Source organism: Sturnus vulgaris, chromosome 21, assembly GCF_052056855.1.
Source record: "Sturnus vulgaris isolate bStuVul1 chromosome 21, bStuVul1.hap1, whole genome shotgun sequence".
Classification (NCBI taxonomy): domain Eukaryota; kingdom Metazoa; phylum Chordata; class Aves; order Passeriformes; family Sturnidae; genus Sturnus; species Sturnus vulgaris.
Genome location: NC_142263.1, coordinates 295,483 through 314,095, shown reverse-complemented (window position 1 = coordinate 314,095; position 18,613 = coordinate 295,483). Strand labels below are relative to the sequence as shown.

Here is an 18,613-nt window from a genome sequence, read left to right as displayed (position 1 = left end):
GATGATGATGATGATGATGATGGTGGTGGTGGTGGTGGTGGTGGTGGCAGCCCAGCCGCTCTTCACCAGCCGCATTCCGGTCACTCGATCTCGGCAGAAGTTCAGGGCAGGGCAGGGGGCGGGGGGCGTCTCCCCCCTGCACTGCTGAACTCCCCCCGGGAGAGAAGCCCAGCCCTGGCTCACACCTGTGCGGGTACCTGAGCCCACCTGGGCTCTGGGGCTGCCCTGAGGGGCTTCTCCCCTTTCTGTGCCCCAGAGGGAGCAGCACAGGCTCTCGGCTCCTGCTGGGGCTCGGGGGGCAGGAGGGACCCCCGAGGGGTGGGCAGGGCTCCGCTCCTCAGCAGGACCCAGCTCACATCCCGGACCCTTCAGCTGCCCTGCAGGTCCATTAAAGAACCGCTCTGGTATTCGCACTTGAAAGCGGAGCTGGGTGTGGGTGCCCAGTTTTGCAAAGCAACTTTGATTTCTTTGGACTTCACGAACAGCAAAAATACAAATGCAGGCAAAGAAATTAAATGGTGTCTTGTTTTCCTTGAGGCTTGTTCCTGGAAAACAAACCAGTTCATTTTTAAAATGGTCCCAAATCCTGTATTTCCAGCTTTTTCTCACTGCTTGAACAAACACCATGCTCCCAGTATTCTCTCCCATCTGCTAAATGCTCGCAGAAATGTTGGGTCTCTCTTCATTTACCATCTTAATTAATTGCCCTGAAGCTTACCTTTCCTGTCTTACCTTTTGCTTGTTTACCAGCTCATTCTTGCAACATTTGCTAATTACTGCAGACATTTTTGTTCAAGGAGGATTTGCTCCTTTCCTGCCAATCTCTTCTTTGCACTTGACCGTGCAGTAACTTTCCCTATCAAAGTAAACACAAGCTGCCTGCCTTGCATGAGGAAGAACAGGGACAGTAAGTGGCAAACAAAGGGACATGTCTGCAATGCCTGGCGTTAATGTAAGCTCCCCACCTCTGCCCTGGTGACCGGAGAGGAACTGAGTTAGGGGAGAACAAACAGCACAGTCCCCCCTCCATCCCCTGCCCCGTGGCTTGGCTGGGGACACAATTGCATCAGGCAGCAGAGGTGGAAGCTGAGCACTGTTTATGGAAAGCAGCAGATGGTGGCATTACATAATCTGAAATGTTAGATATGTATATATATATATATATATATATATATATATATATATATAAATTTCACGGAGGCAATGGGACATTTCAGCAGGGACAATGTGCATGGCTGGCTGTGGGGTGGGTGTGGGTCAGCAGGAGGATGCTGCACATCCTGTGCTGGTCACTGCTCCCTTTGGCAGAGAACACAGGCACTGCCCCTGCAAGGGGGTGCTGGGCTTGACGTGGCCATTGGCCTTTAAATGCAGAAAGAGCAGCAGGCACTGAGTGCACATTAATTTAAAATGTAATTTTTATCCTCTGCCTGGGACTCACGTGGGATTTATGCTATTAAATATTAAATACCAAGACCTTTATGCAATGAGGCAGCTTTACTGAATAAAATTACATTAAACAATGAAATCAGAGGCTTTGCAGATATTAACTGTGTAACAAGCTCCAGAAAACAGGATGAGGGCCCAGAGGGGATGTGTCCTGCAGCCAGTGACCCCCAGTGAGCTCCTGGCCAGGGGCTTGTGACCTCCAAAAAACCAATGACAATAGAGTCCCAAATGTAATGACTATTGAGTAATCTGTTTTACTCTTAGATTGTTTCAGGACTGAAAACAGTGGGATGTAAATTATTATCCCACCTCACAGCCTGGCTGATACCCAGGTGTTAACACTGGGCCATACCTGCTCTGTGATTTCAGAAAACCTGCTTAAATGTGCTCAGCAGAAACACAGGTTAAGGACCTGCTCCATGTGAGGCACTTCTCTGAAGTTCCTCTATTTAAATATTTACCTCACCCAAAATATTTGAGTCTTCTCTCACAAGAGGTCATTTGTGAGCAAGTGTCCAGAGCATGAACTGGGAGAGGCAAGAGCCTCTTGTTATTAGAGCAGAGAGACTGGTTCTCTTTTCCACCAATTCACTGAGGTTTTCTAAGTGGAGAGAGGAGAGAGGAAAGCTCTTTGTTAAAATGCTCATCTTACAAAAATAGAACAAGCAAGAAAAAAACTCTTCCCCAAGTTCTCGAAATGGACTTGATGTTGAGATTGAGATTTTCAGAACAGAACACTAATGTGGTGAAAAGTAATTGGAAACCTGTTTGAACTGCTTTAAAAAGATTGTCTTTGGGGAAAACATCCATTTAAGGGGAAATAAAGAAGCATAAGGGCCTGGAGGCAAAGCAACCTTCAATAGAGTGCATGACTTGCTTTGCACAGCCCAGGGAGTGAGCTGTGTGCTCCCCTGGCCAAAACACTGTGTCCATCACTGCTGCTGGCAGAAAACCCACACAGCAGCCCAGGCAGAGGAGCACAGATAGCACACCACAGTGTAAACACAGACATTGCTGTAATTTCTGTCAGAACACATGACTGAAGGATTTTCTACTGTTCCATTTGCAGTTCCAAATTTAACCCATGCCACAAGAAGGAGATTTCCAAACATTAAACGTTTCCCATGTGCTGTGGAAGGACTCTGTGTACCTTTGAAATTAGCTGTCTCCACCATTTCTGTTGCATCTGCTTATAATCCAGCAACCTGCCAAGGACAGAGCCGGCCAAAATAGCAATAAAAATAACTCCCAAGGTCAGGGGAGTGCATCACACTCGGGGCATTAAAAATCTCAGCTTTGCTCTAAGCTGTGCTGATAATCGGCACCAGAGAGGCTTCCACGGGGCCGTGCTGCTGCTCGGTGGCCATATGGCTCAGTGATATTTTGCTCGATTTTATTTCATGGTTGGAGAGATCAGAGCTCTCCTTGAAGAGCTGGCAGGCAGAGCAGACAAAATTCCCACGGTATTTTCCTTTCCTAGCAGCAAACTGCAAGGAGAAAATTCCCTGCTGGGCTCTGGTGGAGGGGAGGCTCTGGAGCAGCAGTGGCTGCCAGGACACTGACAGGGCAGGAGCTGAGGACAATTCCTCAAAGAGGGGCTGGCTGGGACTCCCCTCCCCTCCTGCCCCAGTGGGAACATGCAGAAGCCTTGGGTGACCATGCCCATCCCTCTGCTTGGCATCCTGCTCAGATGGCACTTCCAAAAGCACACAAACCTCTGAAACCTGGGAGGAGCCAATGTGGTCCGGGAAGCTTTAGGAAAAGTTATAAAGGTAAATATTGACACCTCAATAACGACAGCTTCACACTACTGCAAGTATTCCTCTACCAATATTTTGATGTTTTCACTTACAGCCATTACAAATGACTTATTCCTGTCCCCACACACCAACCAGAGGCACCATCAGTAATATTCTGACCACAGGCAGGTGTAATAAAATTGATCAAAGTGTTGACACTTAGAGATACAAGTAAAGAACATGATAAACTGCCAAGAACTGCGAGCAAGAAACACAACGTTCTTTCTTTGTGAAATAGCACCTGGCAGGGATGGGTCTTTTGACTTTGTCTCGTGTAGACAACAGCTTTCAAATTGCCCAGGTAATCCATCTGGCCTGTCAGAGCAGAACAGGCAGGCAGCAAGGCCCTTGGACACAGGGAGTCCCTGCTCTGGCCATGGCAGGACGTGGGGGACCCAGGGGAGCTCCATCACCATTTGTCCCCCCTTTAAATGAATGCCACCAGCTGGAAATGAACCCACGTGTGTGCAGCTCCAGCAAACACCTCTGCACATTCCCCTCCTGCCCCTTGAATATTCCAGTTTTAACTGAACTGTGCATTACAAGCCAACAAGATCATTGTGTGGACAAGCCTAGTTTGTATGAAAATATACATCCCAGCCAAGTAAAATATTTCTGTTATTTTAAGCTTCTGCAAGTAAAGAAAGAGAAAAGGTGATAGTGAGAGCATCACCATGCAGCTTGGCTTACCCTGAACAGGGATCATGCCCTGAACTGAGCAGGGGATGCTCTCCTGGTCCTTTTGCTGTTTTACACAAAGCTGCCACTTCTTCCACAGCCCCAGGTCTGTGATGTGCACAAGGAAAATTAGGAAGATGTTATTGCTGACTACCTGGCAAACCATTGTGGCAAATTCCCTGGAAAAGTGAAGAATTCTAAAGGGCAGCACAAATAATGGATTGCTCCAACAAAGGTGGTTTGACAGCAGCTGCACGATTTGAATTCAATGAGAGAAAAAACACAGCAGGGCCTAAACAAGAGTGTTGACCATGAAGTAGACTTTCCTGGAACTGAAGTGAAAAGGCTAATTCATCAAGCTGTAATGAGAACCTCATTGTCATTCATCTTTTATGTGAACATTTGCAGGCAAGAGCCTGGATGTCAGGGGAAAGCCCTGTAATTAATTTATCTCTGTTGTGTAAAAGGTAACAGATCTGAACAATAGGTTCTGTCCCAGCACAGCTGCCTCAAATAAAAATCAAAGTGATTATTTAGGTATTATTTCTACTTCCATCAAAGGAAAACTAAATAGCTGAAGAAAAACTGGAACCATGAAAAAGGCACTGTTTGACTGAAAAGGTGCAGAAGACCACTTCCAAAAATCATGTTGGCAAGAACAACCCAAACCCTCAGCAGGGAGGGGTGAAAAGAAATATCATTTGTTTGCAATGGGAGAATTTTGTATCTGCCTGAAGGTACCACGTTAGGATTAAGGCCAAATAATGAAGTCAACAATCAAAGTAATTGTTATCCCATGGATGATTTGCCCTCAGAAGACCATGACAAGACTCCCAAAAGTAAAGAATCCTGGCTTACTCTTGTTGTGCTTGCTTTAATCAAAACCCTTTATTTTTTGGAGCAGGAGCACCAGCAGAACCACAAGAGTGACAAGACTGAAGTGCTTTTTGTACAAATGTGCCAGGGGGAGTTCCTGCATCTCTTGAGCCAGGAATGGATTTGTGCAGGTTGGGGTCCAGGGCTCCTTCCAGCAGCTCCAGACTCAGGGAGCAGTGGGGAGGCAGGGACTGGGACTGGGACTGGGACTGGGACTGGGACTGGGGCTGGGACTGGGACTGGGACTGGGACTGCGACAGGGACTGGGACTGGGACTGGGACAGGGACTGGGACTGGGACTGGGACTGGGACTGGGACTGGGACTGGGACTGGGGCAGGGACTGGGGCAGGTGGGGCTGCACAAATCACCTGGCACAGGGATGATGTATCCGTATGTGAAAAGAAGAAAGAGCAGCCTGGGTCACTGTTTGCAGCCAGCACATCAGGTGAGCTAATTAAAGACAAGAAGGAAATTACAGCCAGTGGAAAGTGAGGTAGTTGATGTCTGAGAAAGGAAAAAACCATCCTGCTGCCCATGCCAGACCTGCCAGTGCCCCTAAATAACCACGGCAGGCTGTGCTCAGTGCAGGGAAAACAGGCAGAAGGGTTTCTAGGAGGGTAAAAGCACAGCAAAGGAGAGAGAAAAGGCAAAGGAACACTGCTGAGCCTTGAAACACAAAAGCAACAGCAATTTGGGTCTGCTCCTAGAGCTGAGATCCTGTTTTTCTTCTACTTTATACCTCACCATGCAACTCTTGAGATTTAAACAACCAGGGTGCTTGCCAATACACTGGTGAATCCACAAATGTATAGGTCTCCAGGGTTTTTTAAATTATTTTTTTCTCTTTGCTGGTGTGGTTGGAATTCAGCCTTTCAGAATGTTCTTGCCAGCTGGGATATCCCAGAGGACGTGCTTCTTCCTCTGTTTTGCTGGCAACCATGAGGCAAAAATCATAATGAATGACCTCTTTTCTCTTCTCCTTCTGCACCAGCTGCCTCTGGTAGCCTTTCCCAACCTGCACTTGCATCTTCTACCAAAACAGAATCTCATTTCCCAGAGACTTCTTCAGGCTTCTCAGGATAATGAAAATCCAGCATAATGGAAATTCTCTGCATGGGCTTTCCTCTTTTAAACCAACTTGCTTTGTAATTTGAAAAGCTATAGGAATAAGTAATTTCCCTCAGTTCTGTTAATCCCAGCTTCCTGCACATGAGACCCGTCCTAAGGTGGCCCTAGTGAGAGCCATGAGAGAAGCTCGAGAGGGCAGAAGCAGAGCTCTGTGCCATTGCTCTGGCTCAGGAGTGTGCCAGAAGGAAAATCCCCAATGTGTTCTCAGAGTGTGTGGGAAGGAAAAGCAGGAGAATGAGATTTTTTTTCCTGTGAACCGTTTCCTCTTGATTCTTTATTTCCCCAGAAGCTGAGCAGAGTGGCCGTGCCTGGAGAGCCACAGGGCAGAGCCTGGGGAGCAGGGTGAGCTCAGAGCTCCAGCCTGGACACCTGGCACGGTGGGGACAGCCAAAAACTCAAATCTCAGTCTGCAGCCGAGCCCAGAGGGTGGCTCTGCAAAATCTGCTGCTTGGCTGGCATTTTCCCTCCTTTAGTATTTTCTTTTTCACATTAAGTTTTCTCCAGTTACAGTTCTGGTCTGAGTCCAGTTTGCTCTGTGGGCATGACAGGTTGCTTAGCAGCCGACTTTAAAGTTCGATTATTGTATTAATATTGATGCTATCACTGCATGAATCATGACTCCTGTAGGAGGAATAATTTAAGTTTCTTTAAAATATTGATTTTGGAGAGATACCAAAGTGGAGGCACATGGGGCTGAATCCTGCTGGCACAGCAGCTCAAGGATGAGCATCACTGACTCTGCTGGGTGGGATGGAGACTGGGAAAAGCAGATGGAAATTCTGGGATATTTTGGATTTTAATGGATCTGCCTGTCACAGACAGGTAGAGAAATTATAAAAGAAAGGCCTCATAAATTCAGGCCTTGCTCTGCTAAATTAATAGCTGGCTTGTCACTTCTTCTAAGTGCAGCTGAGTGATTTGCAAGTTCCCGTGTGAAAACAATCTTGGTATGAAAAGTTTGTTAACACAACAACCTATTCTGAGGGGCAAAAACAAATGCATCTGCAACAACAAGGGATTTGTCCCATGAGAACCAGTAAAGAAAATATGTAAACAATCCAGGAATAGAGAGATTTGATGGACAAGTGAAATGCCATTTGCTAACCAATGAATGGGTGGCAAGAAAACTACCAACAAATGGGAGTCAAACACGAGGTCTGTAAAAACTCTATAAAAATGAGTTATGTGAATAAAGAATTGGCTTTTCCTGCATGAAGAAAGTGGAGTCATGCTTGATTTATTACAACAGTTCTGCCCTCCACTGGGGCACTGGGGACACAAACTCAGGACAACACAAAAATGTTTCTGCATTCGAAGGAGCTGATGTTCTCATGTGTATGGGAATAATTTTTTCTTGGAGCCAGGGAGATTTCCAAGCTCATAAATGTGAGTGCTAGAAATCTTATCTGGACTCTAGAATATGATTAGAAGTCAAAAGAAGTCATGAACACAGAGTTCTGTTAAGAATGTCTGTATTCTCTCAATATTTTCCTCATAAAATACAAAAATGGGTTATATAAATAAGATTCTGTGAAAATGTCCTTAATGGCTGTACTTTGACACATCCTTAAGATCATAAACTTCACTTTTTTTAATGTTTTTGGTAAGACTTGTAATAAGAAAAGACAATTCTGAAGTCCTGACATTAATAAGTCTGTTGTAAAAAGGTCACCTTTGCCTAAGAATGTTTTATTATCAGTGGAGCAGAATAGCTGTGAATATGTAATGACTTTTATCTGATGATTGCCTTGTATTCTTTCTAAGGAAAGACAGCTTTAGATGTTGATAATTTACATATAAGCATTGAAGTGTTTGGCAGCAGAAAAACAAACTGGTTCAGAGAAATTAATTATAAAGGAGCCATAGAAGAGACATGAAAATTAACTTCTAATTTTCATATGTGTCTAAGAGGTTTTAAAAATCACCACAGCACTGCCTGTCCCTGGGACAGCTCTGCAGGGCAGAAGGCAAAGGCACACACTGAGATTCGGGTGCTGTATAAATCACTGCAATGGTGATTCCTCATTTTCATTTGGTTTTTCCACCTCGGGGTAGAACCCGCACCACTTGCATTTAGCAGAATATAATGGATTGGGAGCCACAGAGAGAGGAGATATAGGTATAGATATAGATATAAATATATAGATATAGATGATATAGATGATATAGATATAGATATAGGTATAGATGATATAGATATAGATATAGATATAGGTATAGATGATATAGATATAGATATAGATATATATGGATATATAGACACAGATAAAGATATACAGATATAGATGATATAGATATAGATATGGATATAGATATAGGTATAGGTATAGATAGAGATATAGTTGATATAGTCATAGGTATAGATATATAGCTATAGATATAGATACAGATATATAGATGTAGACATAGATAAAGCTATAGATATATAGACACAGATACAGATATACAGATACAGATATAGATAAGATAGATATGGATGTATAGACACATATACAGATATACAGATATAGATATAGATATAGATATAGATATAGATATAGTTATAGATATAGATATAGATATAGATATAGATATAGATTAGATAGATATGGATATATAGACACAGATACAGATATAGATGATATAGATATAGACAGGTGGATAGGAGTGTCAGTGGCAACAGGAGCTCAGATTAGCTGCTAGGACTACCAGTCCCTTGCAGAAGCAGAGCTGTGTGGAGGTCCCTGTCCCCAGGAGCTGCAGGCAGGATGACACTGGACACGTGGCAGCAGGGCTCGTGGGCTCCGTGCAGGAGCTGCCAGCCTGGCATGGTTTGCTGTGGGCACAGAACCTGCTCTGCAGCCACTGGCACAAGCCTGGAGCTCAGGAATCTCCTCCTGCCTGCCACCACCCCCAGCACACCTCACACTGTGCTCTGTCAGATCAGGTTTCCCCAGGAGAGCTGGCTGTTCATAAATAGCTATGCAGAGCTTGTTTGTTATTTTGAGTCATTACATTTCACTTAATTACTCCCAATCCACCACCAATGAAGGTTTTTCAACAAAACTGCCTGTGTTAAGAAAGCATTTTTATATACTAATGATCTTATCTCAGGAATGTTTTTCAAAGAGCAGTTAAACATCATGCTCCATTTGCCAGGGGACACAGTGAAAACTAGGGATATTTTTATAATTGTAGTTTCAATAAAAAAATGTTTTCTAAAAGTGCTATCTGGGACAAAGGCTTTGTCTTATTGTGAAGTCCGATTATCTGGGGGCCAAATAACTGCAGATCTTCATCAGTGCAACAGCACTGTGCCAACCCATTGGTATTTCAGAGGAAATAGGATGGATATTCACAGAGGATGGCTCCTGTTGCAGTGATTGGTGGCTGCTGACTCCTGGAAGGCTTCTCAAGGTTCTGCAGGGGCCAGGATGCTCCTGTCACAACAGAGCTGGGTTCATTCCGTGTGCCAGAGCACCAGGGAGCAAACAGGAACAGTTCTGGGGATAAGTGATGGAGAAGAACCAGAGCAGCAGGACAGGCAGCAACTGAGATTTGTCACGGACCCTTTTGTCAAGGAAGGACCCGAAGTGCAGAGGAGACTTAGAGGGCAAACAGGAGGAGAGAGGACAAAAGCAGCCCAGGGCAGGAGGAGGTGCCAGTGCAGCTCTGCAGGAGCCACAGGAGCTGAGCTCCCCAGGTGCTTCCAGGCCTGTCCTGTGCCATTTGCAGAATTGCAGGGCTGCTGCCCAGCCTGCCCTCCTCATATCAAACAGGAGGAGCCTTCATTGCTCTGTATCAGGAAATGGGTATTTAACCTAATTTTTTCAAGCTCTAATTGCATCTTTATTCTTCCTAATACTGAACTAATAAATGAGGCATTCCAGATTCCACCCTGGCATTTCAGCACACCATAAAAAAACCACACATCAGATTAAGCAACCATTACTGTGTTGTGCATTCTCAGCCAGCTCCAACACCACATTTTACAGATGGGTTCAGCAACTGCTGCTCTGTGAGGGCAGGAGCAGGGGGTGGGCTGATTAAACCAAACTAACAATGCAATTTGGGGCTGCTTCTTCTGTTTCATTGTAATTAGCTTCAGCTGCTTTGTGCTCTCTCCATTCTGTCACCAGTGCAGCTTCTCCAAGAGAAGAAATCCATTTCCAGTGGTGGCAGCCCCAGAGCAGAGCCCACCATGAGGTGCTCGAGTGGGATGATGCTCCATTAGAGAATGAGCACTGACAGATGAAAATATTCACAAAGCTTCCTTCATTTTTCATCCTGTCATGGAAGAAACACCTTAATGTCCTTTACATCAAAGAAATGATTTCTTTATCTGGTATCATCCAACCTGTTTTCCATTGCCAATCTCCATTCCCTTAGAAAGCTGAACACTAATTGGTATCCAGTGAATAAATTGTCATTACTTTTATCAATTATATCACATTGTTCAACTCCCACGATAAGAGAGTTACTGTTCTCAATACCAAACAACGATGCTGCTCCTGTCAGGAGAGAGGGGTGGGGGGTAGAAATTCCAGAAATAACACTCCACCAGTGAAAGACAACTTTTGTCAGCTCTTCTGAGCCCCAAAGCCTGCCTGGAGCAGTGGCTACAGAAGAACTGCCTCTCCCCATGGGGCAGCCGTGTCCCCTGGCCGTGCTGTGTGAGCTCTCACATCCCCTCTGCCACGCAGGGCTGCAGCCACCTCTGAGCTCCAGAAATCCACAGGTGAGCTCACAAAGCTCAAGGTAATCTGTAAGTTGGTGTCTGATTCAGAGAAGCAAGAAGAGGCTGCTCCAGCTCCTACACAGACAGAATTCATTCCCCCCATCTCAGAAGAGATGCAGTGTTCCTTTTCTCTTGTTTTTATTTTTTTATAAGAGGAAAATACTCGAAAAAGGATATATCTGTGCAGCCTAATTCCCAGTTGACATTTTGGTTTTGAGTCCAGAGATGAACAGGATGCAGGGGTGTGAATTGTTACAATAACATTAAGAAATGCAGCAGAACTCATTATCCTAAATTTAATCTCTCCCTCTGAAATTCTGTCAGACTCATTATGTTGGTTCCCTTTTTGACATGGTTTAAGCATCTCCAGGGAGCAGCTGTACAATACCAATAATAATGATTAAATTGCTGTCTAAAGCTTCACTGGACATCAAAAATAAGTAGATTAAATTCACACTTACAGACACTTTTTAAAAGAAAATTATCAGTGTACCAAAATGGTGGAGTTTATGATATGCCCTTCTGGAGTAACTCAACACCAGCTCACAGAGCAAATGTCCTGTAAACCTCAGGGACACAGGACCCTGAGGGGGGCAGCTCCCAGCCCCCAGGGAGGCTGCATTTTAGGGGAGCACAAAGTGACATTTCATCCAAGCATGTCACAAAGTCCAGCTTTGGAATCGTGCTGCTTCCTGCACTGCAGGGCCCTGCCCCTGCTCACTGTCCATGGCCACAGCCCCAAATCCTCTTGTGCAGCAGTAATGCAAGTGCACGCTTGGGTTTTGGAGGGCAGAGTTTTAAACAGAGCTACATAGAGATGAACATCAGCCAGATTTGTAAATAATTCCAGCAACCCATTAACTGCAGGAGTAAAGTCACTGGAGCTCCACTAGTCTATGAGACCTATGGATGGGTGTCCATTTACTCACTGAACAATGCAAATCATGCCAGGGTTTTATCAGGCTCACTGATAGAGAGACTCTGTCCATCAGAGCTGCAAAGAACCAGAACAGCTTTTTCACTGAGATTCACTTCAGCGCTCAGGAGTTAAGTGGGACACAAACAATACATAAACTTTGTGCTAATTTCTCCTTCAGTTGTCAGTATTCCCACTGAGAGTCAGTGAAACTGCCCTTCAGCTGCCCTGAGCACTCGTGGTTAGAGGAGTGGAGATCCTGAGCTGCACCAGCCCTGTGTGCTCAGTCCTTTGAAGAGTGCTGGCTGTGTCCCAGCAAGCATCCCTAAACAAACCAAAACTGAACTGAAAAGTTGCTTTGAATTATTATTAACAAGCACTGCACTATTTTAATTGGCCCCCTGGTGAATACTGACCTAAGCATGGGGACAATAAATTGCCTTGCTGTGTGAAATTTCTGTTTGGAATCCAACAGTAAAAAAAACCTCAGAAAAATCACTGATGTGCACATAAGCACATGGAGAGAGCTGAGAGCTGAGAGCTGGGTCTGGTCAGAGCTCTGTGTTCAGCCAGCCCTGGAGCTGCCACACTGATGGACTGGCAAACTCCAGCATCAAACCAGCAGTGGTGGCTGAGAGTTTGGACTCAAGACTAAGGCAGCCCAGTTTTATTTCCATCAGGAACGCTTGGAAATTGTATTACTTGTTCTTCTACAAAGGCTGTTTCCTTTCTGGAGCTTGAGGGAAAGCATCTCATAGAGCCCCACTGCACTTCATGATGGGCCTGGGTTTTCCAGCATCACTCAGAAGTCAAAACAGGACAAAATAAGGAGTCAAGTCCTCCTACAGAAAGCAAGAACTGAGCCCAATCAGCCTCCAAGTAAGCTCCACCAGGGCTGTTGCCACCCTCTATTCATCAGGAACAATGAGTGCAGGCATTGAAATTCCACACTGGTTTGATAAACAGAGTGCTGCTTTTTTAGTATGTCATATTTAGGCAAGAGAACAGATTCTGGCTGTAAAAAAAGTACCCTTGGAACCTGCTTTTATAGTTCTTACTTGAAATATTTCTCAACAGTCCTCTCATCACATGCATTTAAACAACTGCAGCCTCAGGAGTGTAATAACCAATAGAAATCCACTGATTTTTCCAGGGCAGAAATGCAAGTCCTACATGCAGGTCACAATTTAATGAGTTCACAGACAACAAAGCTCCCAAACCAGAGAGGAATCAATGCTAATTACGACAGGGAGTCCCAGTGTCTCCATTGCATCTGTAGTGTCACTCACCTGCAACCAGCAGCTGCTCACATATTGATTTTAAGGTTAGCATCAGGCACAGCACCTTGATGTGAAACGTGTCCCTCTGCCCTCAGATTTGCACTGACAGGGATCAAACAGCCAGTAATTGGTAGAGGGGAAACATCCCATACTCCCCAGGCACAACTGGAACAAAGGAAATCCCAGATTCATGAATATTTAGCAAGTTTCCACACTCCTATGCATGACAGATGTATTTTGGTTTTAAAAGAATGTCAAAACCATTCACTGCAGCTCCCTTGTGAGATTAGAGTGGCCCCTTTTCTGGGAGCAGTTGGTTTTGTGGCTTCATCCTGCATCTTCCTGAGGACTGAGGATTTTCAAGCTTTCGGGCTTGAAAAGTTCAGGGAGGAAAACGGGGCCCATGCAGACACCTGCTATTTTCAGATTTCCTTTCATTACATTTCTCTTTGGGCAGTGAGGTTGTTTACAGTTGGAATGTGTCTGTCAGGAGTTCAAGTGTTCCCTTGACAGGATTGCCGAGACAAAGGAGCCGCCAGTGTCACCTGAGCACGAGCCCGGCTCTGGGGCTGCCACAAACCCTGCCCTGGCCACTGCCACACGGCCCAGCTGGCCACGGGAAACACGGGAAACACGGGAACCACGGGATCCATGGGAAACACGGGATCCACGGAAACACGGGAAACACGGGAACCACGGGAACACGGGAACCACGGGAAACACGGGAAACACGGGAAACACGGAAACACGGGAACCACGGGATCCATGGGAAACACTTGAAACACGGGAAACACGGGAAACACGGGAACCACGGGAGCCACGGGAAACACGGGAACCACGGGAACCACGGGAAACACGGGAACCACGGGAAACACGGGAACCACGGGAAACACGGGATCCATGGGAAACACGGGAACCACGGGAAACACGGGAAACACGGAAACACGGGAACCACGGGAACCACGGGAACCACGGGAAACACGGGAAACACGGGAAACACGGAAACACGGGAAACACGGGAACCACGGGAACCACGGGAAACACGGGAAACACGGGAGCCACGGGAAACACGGGAAACACGGGAGCCACGGGAAACACGGGAACCACGGGAACCACGGGAACCACGGGAAACACGGGAAACACGGGAACACGGGAAACACGGGAAACACGGGAAACACGGGAAACACGGGAGCCACGGGAAACACGGGAACACGGGAAACACGGGATCCACGGGAAACACGGGAACCACGGGAAACACGGGATCCATGGGAAACACGGGAAACACGGGAAACACGGGAAACACGGGAACCACGGGAAACACGGGAAACACGGGAAACACGGGAGCCACGGGAGACACGGGAACCACGGGATCCACGGGAAACACGGGAACCACGGGATCCATGGGAAACACGGGAAACACGGGAAACACGGGAAACAGGGGAAACACGGGAAACACGGGAAACACGGGAACCACGGGAAACACGGGATCCATGGGAAACACGGGAACCACGGGATCCACGGGAAACACGGGAACACGGGAACCACGGGAACCACGGGATCCACGGGAAACACGGGAACCACGGGAAACACGGGATCCATGGGAAACACGGGAAACACGGGATCCATGGGATCCACGGGAGCCACGGGCACCCCTCGGGCACCGCCCCTGGCACGGCAGGGCTGGAGCTGAGCACGGGGCTCATGGAATTCTCCCCCCGCCCGTTTAATCCCGCTGATCAAACTCCTTGTCCATGCCGAAGGACGGTGCTTAAACAGATGCTGTTAGTGGTTGTATTTCAGAAGTCAATGGGGCTAAATAAATCTAAAATTTACTTCTACTAAAAGTGTTATGGGGCCAAGGTCCTTTTATTCTTTAGGTGTTCAATTAAGCAAAAATCCAGAGATCTGCTGGAGAATTTAAGACTGCCATGAACAGGAAAGCTTTTTAGTTAAGCTTTCATCTCTTCATGTGGAGAACTAAATTGATGATTTTTAAATAATTTACATCCCAGAAGTAGTGTTAAAAAAATGTCCCAAATGGAGCTAAAAGCATCGTAAATATAATTTCCTGTCAGATTATACGAAATACCCTGATAAATGAACAGCTCTTAAAAGGACACTAACAGTGGACTTGGAAGGTCTGACTCCAGCTCTCTGGAAATGCCAGCTCTGAGCAGCTGCCGTTTGACTTCAGCTCTGTGTGCCCTGAGCAAGCCACGAGACACAGAAGTATGAGTGTGCACTTTTTCCTTTCTCTGATTTATTACATCCATGCTTATGTTTTGGAGAGCCTTATCCATCTAAGAAACAAAGGGAAACTAGTCATCAACCCAGGATTTGGGGAAAGGGAGAGAAACAAGACTGTTTATCTGCTCAGTAAGGATCCTTCTGAATGCATCACCAGCTGCCAACAAATGCAAATGTCTTTTATTTTCCTTTCAGGGAGTGCATGTGGGAAGGGAGGAGAGAGAGGAAGGAGTCTGTGTTAGCTCTGCTATTACACTGCTGAATTAAGACAGTCACCTACCCATCATCTACTTCCAAACCCCTTTTGATTTTCAGACACAACTGACATTTCACAGCCTTCTGTTGCCCATCCTGTTTAAATATTAATGCCTCCAAAGGTTCAGATGACTGCAGCCATCCAGAACAGAGAATCAGAAATTAAAAGCAAACAGGCAGAACAAAGCTGGGTAAGGAGTGCGTGGTTCTGAACTTGCAGGGAAGGCTGAGATGAGCACACAGTCAGCTCGAGCTGTGACTCATCCTTTCTAGTTATTAATGCAGTATTTATCAGCACTCCCTCCTTTCCTCCTGATTTCTGCCAGCTCTGTTTTCACAGCACGTTTGTCAGCACAGCTCTCCTGTTCCTGTGCCCGCCGTGCCCAGCTCGAGTTCTCAGCCTGTGCCCGTGCCCTGCACTGTGCCAGCAGCCTGCTTCTCTGGGTGCTGCACTTCTTCTGCAATTGTTTGTCTTTCTACCTGATGGGGCAGCCGTGGTGAAATAAAAAGTGACAGCCTACATTGAGTCTTGTTATGATGCTGTCATTCCAATTTTCAAGCAGATGGAACCAGCACGGATTGAGTGCAGCTCTCTGGACACAGGAATTGTCTCCAGCACGACGGCAGAGCTGAGCTCTGAGCCCCAGCCGTGGCACTGACCTTCAGAGCACAAGGGGTGACCTCACTTGTCCTTCTGCCACCACTGCTGGACAGGGGCTGTGCCTCTGAGCACAGCACTGACACTGGAACGTCCTGCCAGGTCACACTGCCCTGTGTGAATGACCAGGAATGACCGTGGGCTCTTCCTCCAGCCTCCAGATCACAGCCCTGGGTCTGCATGAAGAGCCTGACCTGTCCCATCCCCACAGGGACAGGGACAGCAAGGCCTGAGCAGCACATGGTGTGTCCAATGGGGACATCCAGAAAACCATCACGAGAGCTGAGAGCAGACACCAAACACCTCTGGGACACCAAAGAAACACCTCTGGGACACCAAAGAAACACCTCTGGGACACCAAACCCCTCTGGGACACCAAAGAAACACCTCTGGGACACCAAACAAATACCTCTGGGACACCAGTCCCACCTTCCATACTGACCTGCCAGCCACAGGGAGAGTGACAGGCAGAGCTCTTAGAGGAGGAAAGCCATGCTCAGGAAAGAGAAGATGCCAAATGCAGACATTATGGGAAGTGCTCAACGTTTCCTCACATTCAGCCTGAAAGTCAGGAATTATAACAGCTGAACCCTAAGGAGGGGAGGATGAAAGGGCTTCGCTCCTGGGCATGTGACACTGCTCCCCTTTGTGGTACCAGATGCGGGGAAAGAGAGCAGAGAAGAAAAGCAAAGCTGGAGCTGAAAGGCTCTTTTTTCCCCCCCTTTTTTCAAGAAAGAACAAAATTGAAACGATCCTGAAAGAACAACTCTTCCTTTCAAAGACATTAGTTTGGGAAGCTGGCTGTAAAAGGGTACATTTTTGAAATGTGGCTGCAGTTACCAAGCAACCTGCTCTGCTGCCAGCAGAATTCGGGGGAGGCAGAGCCCGCAGCTCTGCCCTCCCAGGACAGCTGGACACTGCACAGCACGGGCTGTGGAGCCTCACCCTCACCCAGAGCAGGTTGCACAGCTCGATGGGCCTCTGGAAACAGTGAGGATGGCAAATCAATGGACACATTGCACTGCCAGAGGATGGAGGAACAAGGAGAAGAGGAAAATCTGAAATCAGCCCAGTAGCTGCAGCAGAAGAGCTCTGGGTTTATGTGGGTACAACTGTAAGCATAATTTGATGTATAGTACTAAAACTAAGGCAAACAGCAAACAAAATTCTCAATTAACATTCCCAGTTCTCGTATGCATTGGACACACTGCAGTGCTTTGCAGGATTTTCTGTAGCCCAGGGATCTAACAGTGGAAAGAAGAAAACAGATGCCCTGGGACCCAGCCTTTCCAAGCTGAAAACCCCACAACTCTGCCTGGGTCCAGAGCTTCACCAGAGCTTTCATTCCATTAACTCCCCACAAGGATATCATTACACTTTTCTAATCATGAGCTGTTTTGTTACCTCCATTACTGTTCTAAATGGGAATTAGGCACAACGGGCACTTAATTTAGGCTATGAGTTGAGCTGGCAAAAATCTAAGCTTATATCCAAGCTGTACAAAGAGCTGAGATGTTTTATTTCCTCCCATTTGGTGAAGAGAAATGGCTCAAAAACTTCACAACCTCACACTGTCCCAAATGTCTCCTGGCAGCCTCTGCCCCCAAAATGTCCTGAGCTACCTGGTGCTGAGGGCTGGGTTCAAACCTCTTGGCTCAAAGATAAACGTTGAGACACCTGAGGATGCCAGTACTAGAGATGGGAATTGGGCAGCCCCTCCCAGCACCTCTTCCTTCCCTTTGGAGCCACCAGCAGCCCCTGTGCTGCAGTCACTGGCACAGAGCACATGGCACTGCCACTGCAGCTTCTGCCTCTGCTCCAGCAGCCAAAGCCAACTCTGACATGTCTTAGGGAGTGCAAGACTGATCTGCACAATCTCCAGCAAATGTTCTGTGCCTGGCACTTGGCATATTTATTGGGTGATCTGAGGTCATGCAAAGGTTTGCCAATAATCCTATTAGACTTCACAGTTTTCCCTACATGACACCTGACATGGCATGTATGTTATAAACACAGTCATTGTAAAAAGAGAGTGATGTTGTCACTAAACAGCTGTTTTGCTCAGCTCTTTCATGAAATAACTGAAAATTGTAGGTAGACATTACATGGGATGCCTAATCCCTGAGTATTTAGGATTATAGAGTGAAAAGAAGTAAACTATTCCTTTATGAAACCACACAGTCTTTTAGATATTTCGTCTTGAAAACCACACTGTCACTTTCCTGAACTGATCCTTACTGTTACAATTGAGATTATTTTCTGAAGTGACTGAAAGTTTGAGTCATTTAGCACAAGAACTGCTCCCACAACAGGATTCTAAAAGTAATGCCACTCATTCCAAATTTCTTTGCTGTATTTTGTGCAACAACCATGAGGAAGTATCGAGCACAGAAAGAAAGTGCCCAGGACTTTAGTGGGACACAGACTGCCCCCAGCTGCCATTCCTCCCATCAGTGACTGATTTCACAACATGACTTTAATGCACACAGGCTTTTTTCCCCAAGTTTTGCCCCTTTTCTCTGGTGTTATTAGGTACCATTTTTCCATGTCTGCACCCTGGTCAGAACAGCCTTTGGATTTGGTCTGACCCACTTCCCTCTCAGTTTAGT

General features: G+C 46.4%; 1 long non-coding RNA gene across 1 annotated transcript in view; it reads right to left on the bottom strand.

Moving 5' to 3' along the window:
• The window catches only part of LOC148221467 (uncharacterized), a 40,450-nt gene extending 27,462 nt beyond the window's left edge, over positions 1–12,988 (bottom strand). Inside the window, exon 1 of the long non-coding RNA XR_015807919.1 lies at positions 12,854–12,988. This is a non-coding gene — a long non-coding RNA (uncharacterized LOC148221467). The remainder of the gene's footprint in view (positions 1–12,853) is intronic.
• Positions 12,989–18,613: the final 5,625 nt, after the last annotated feature.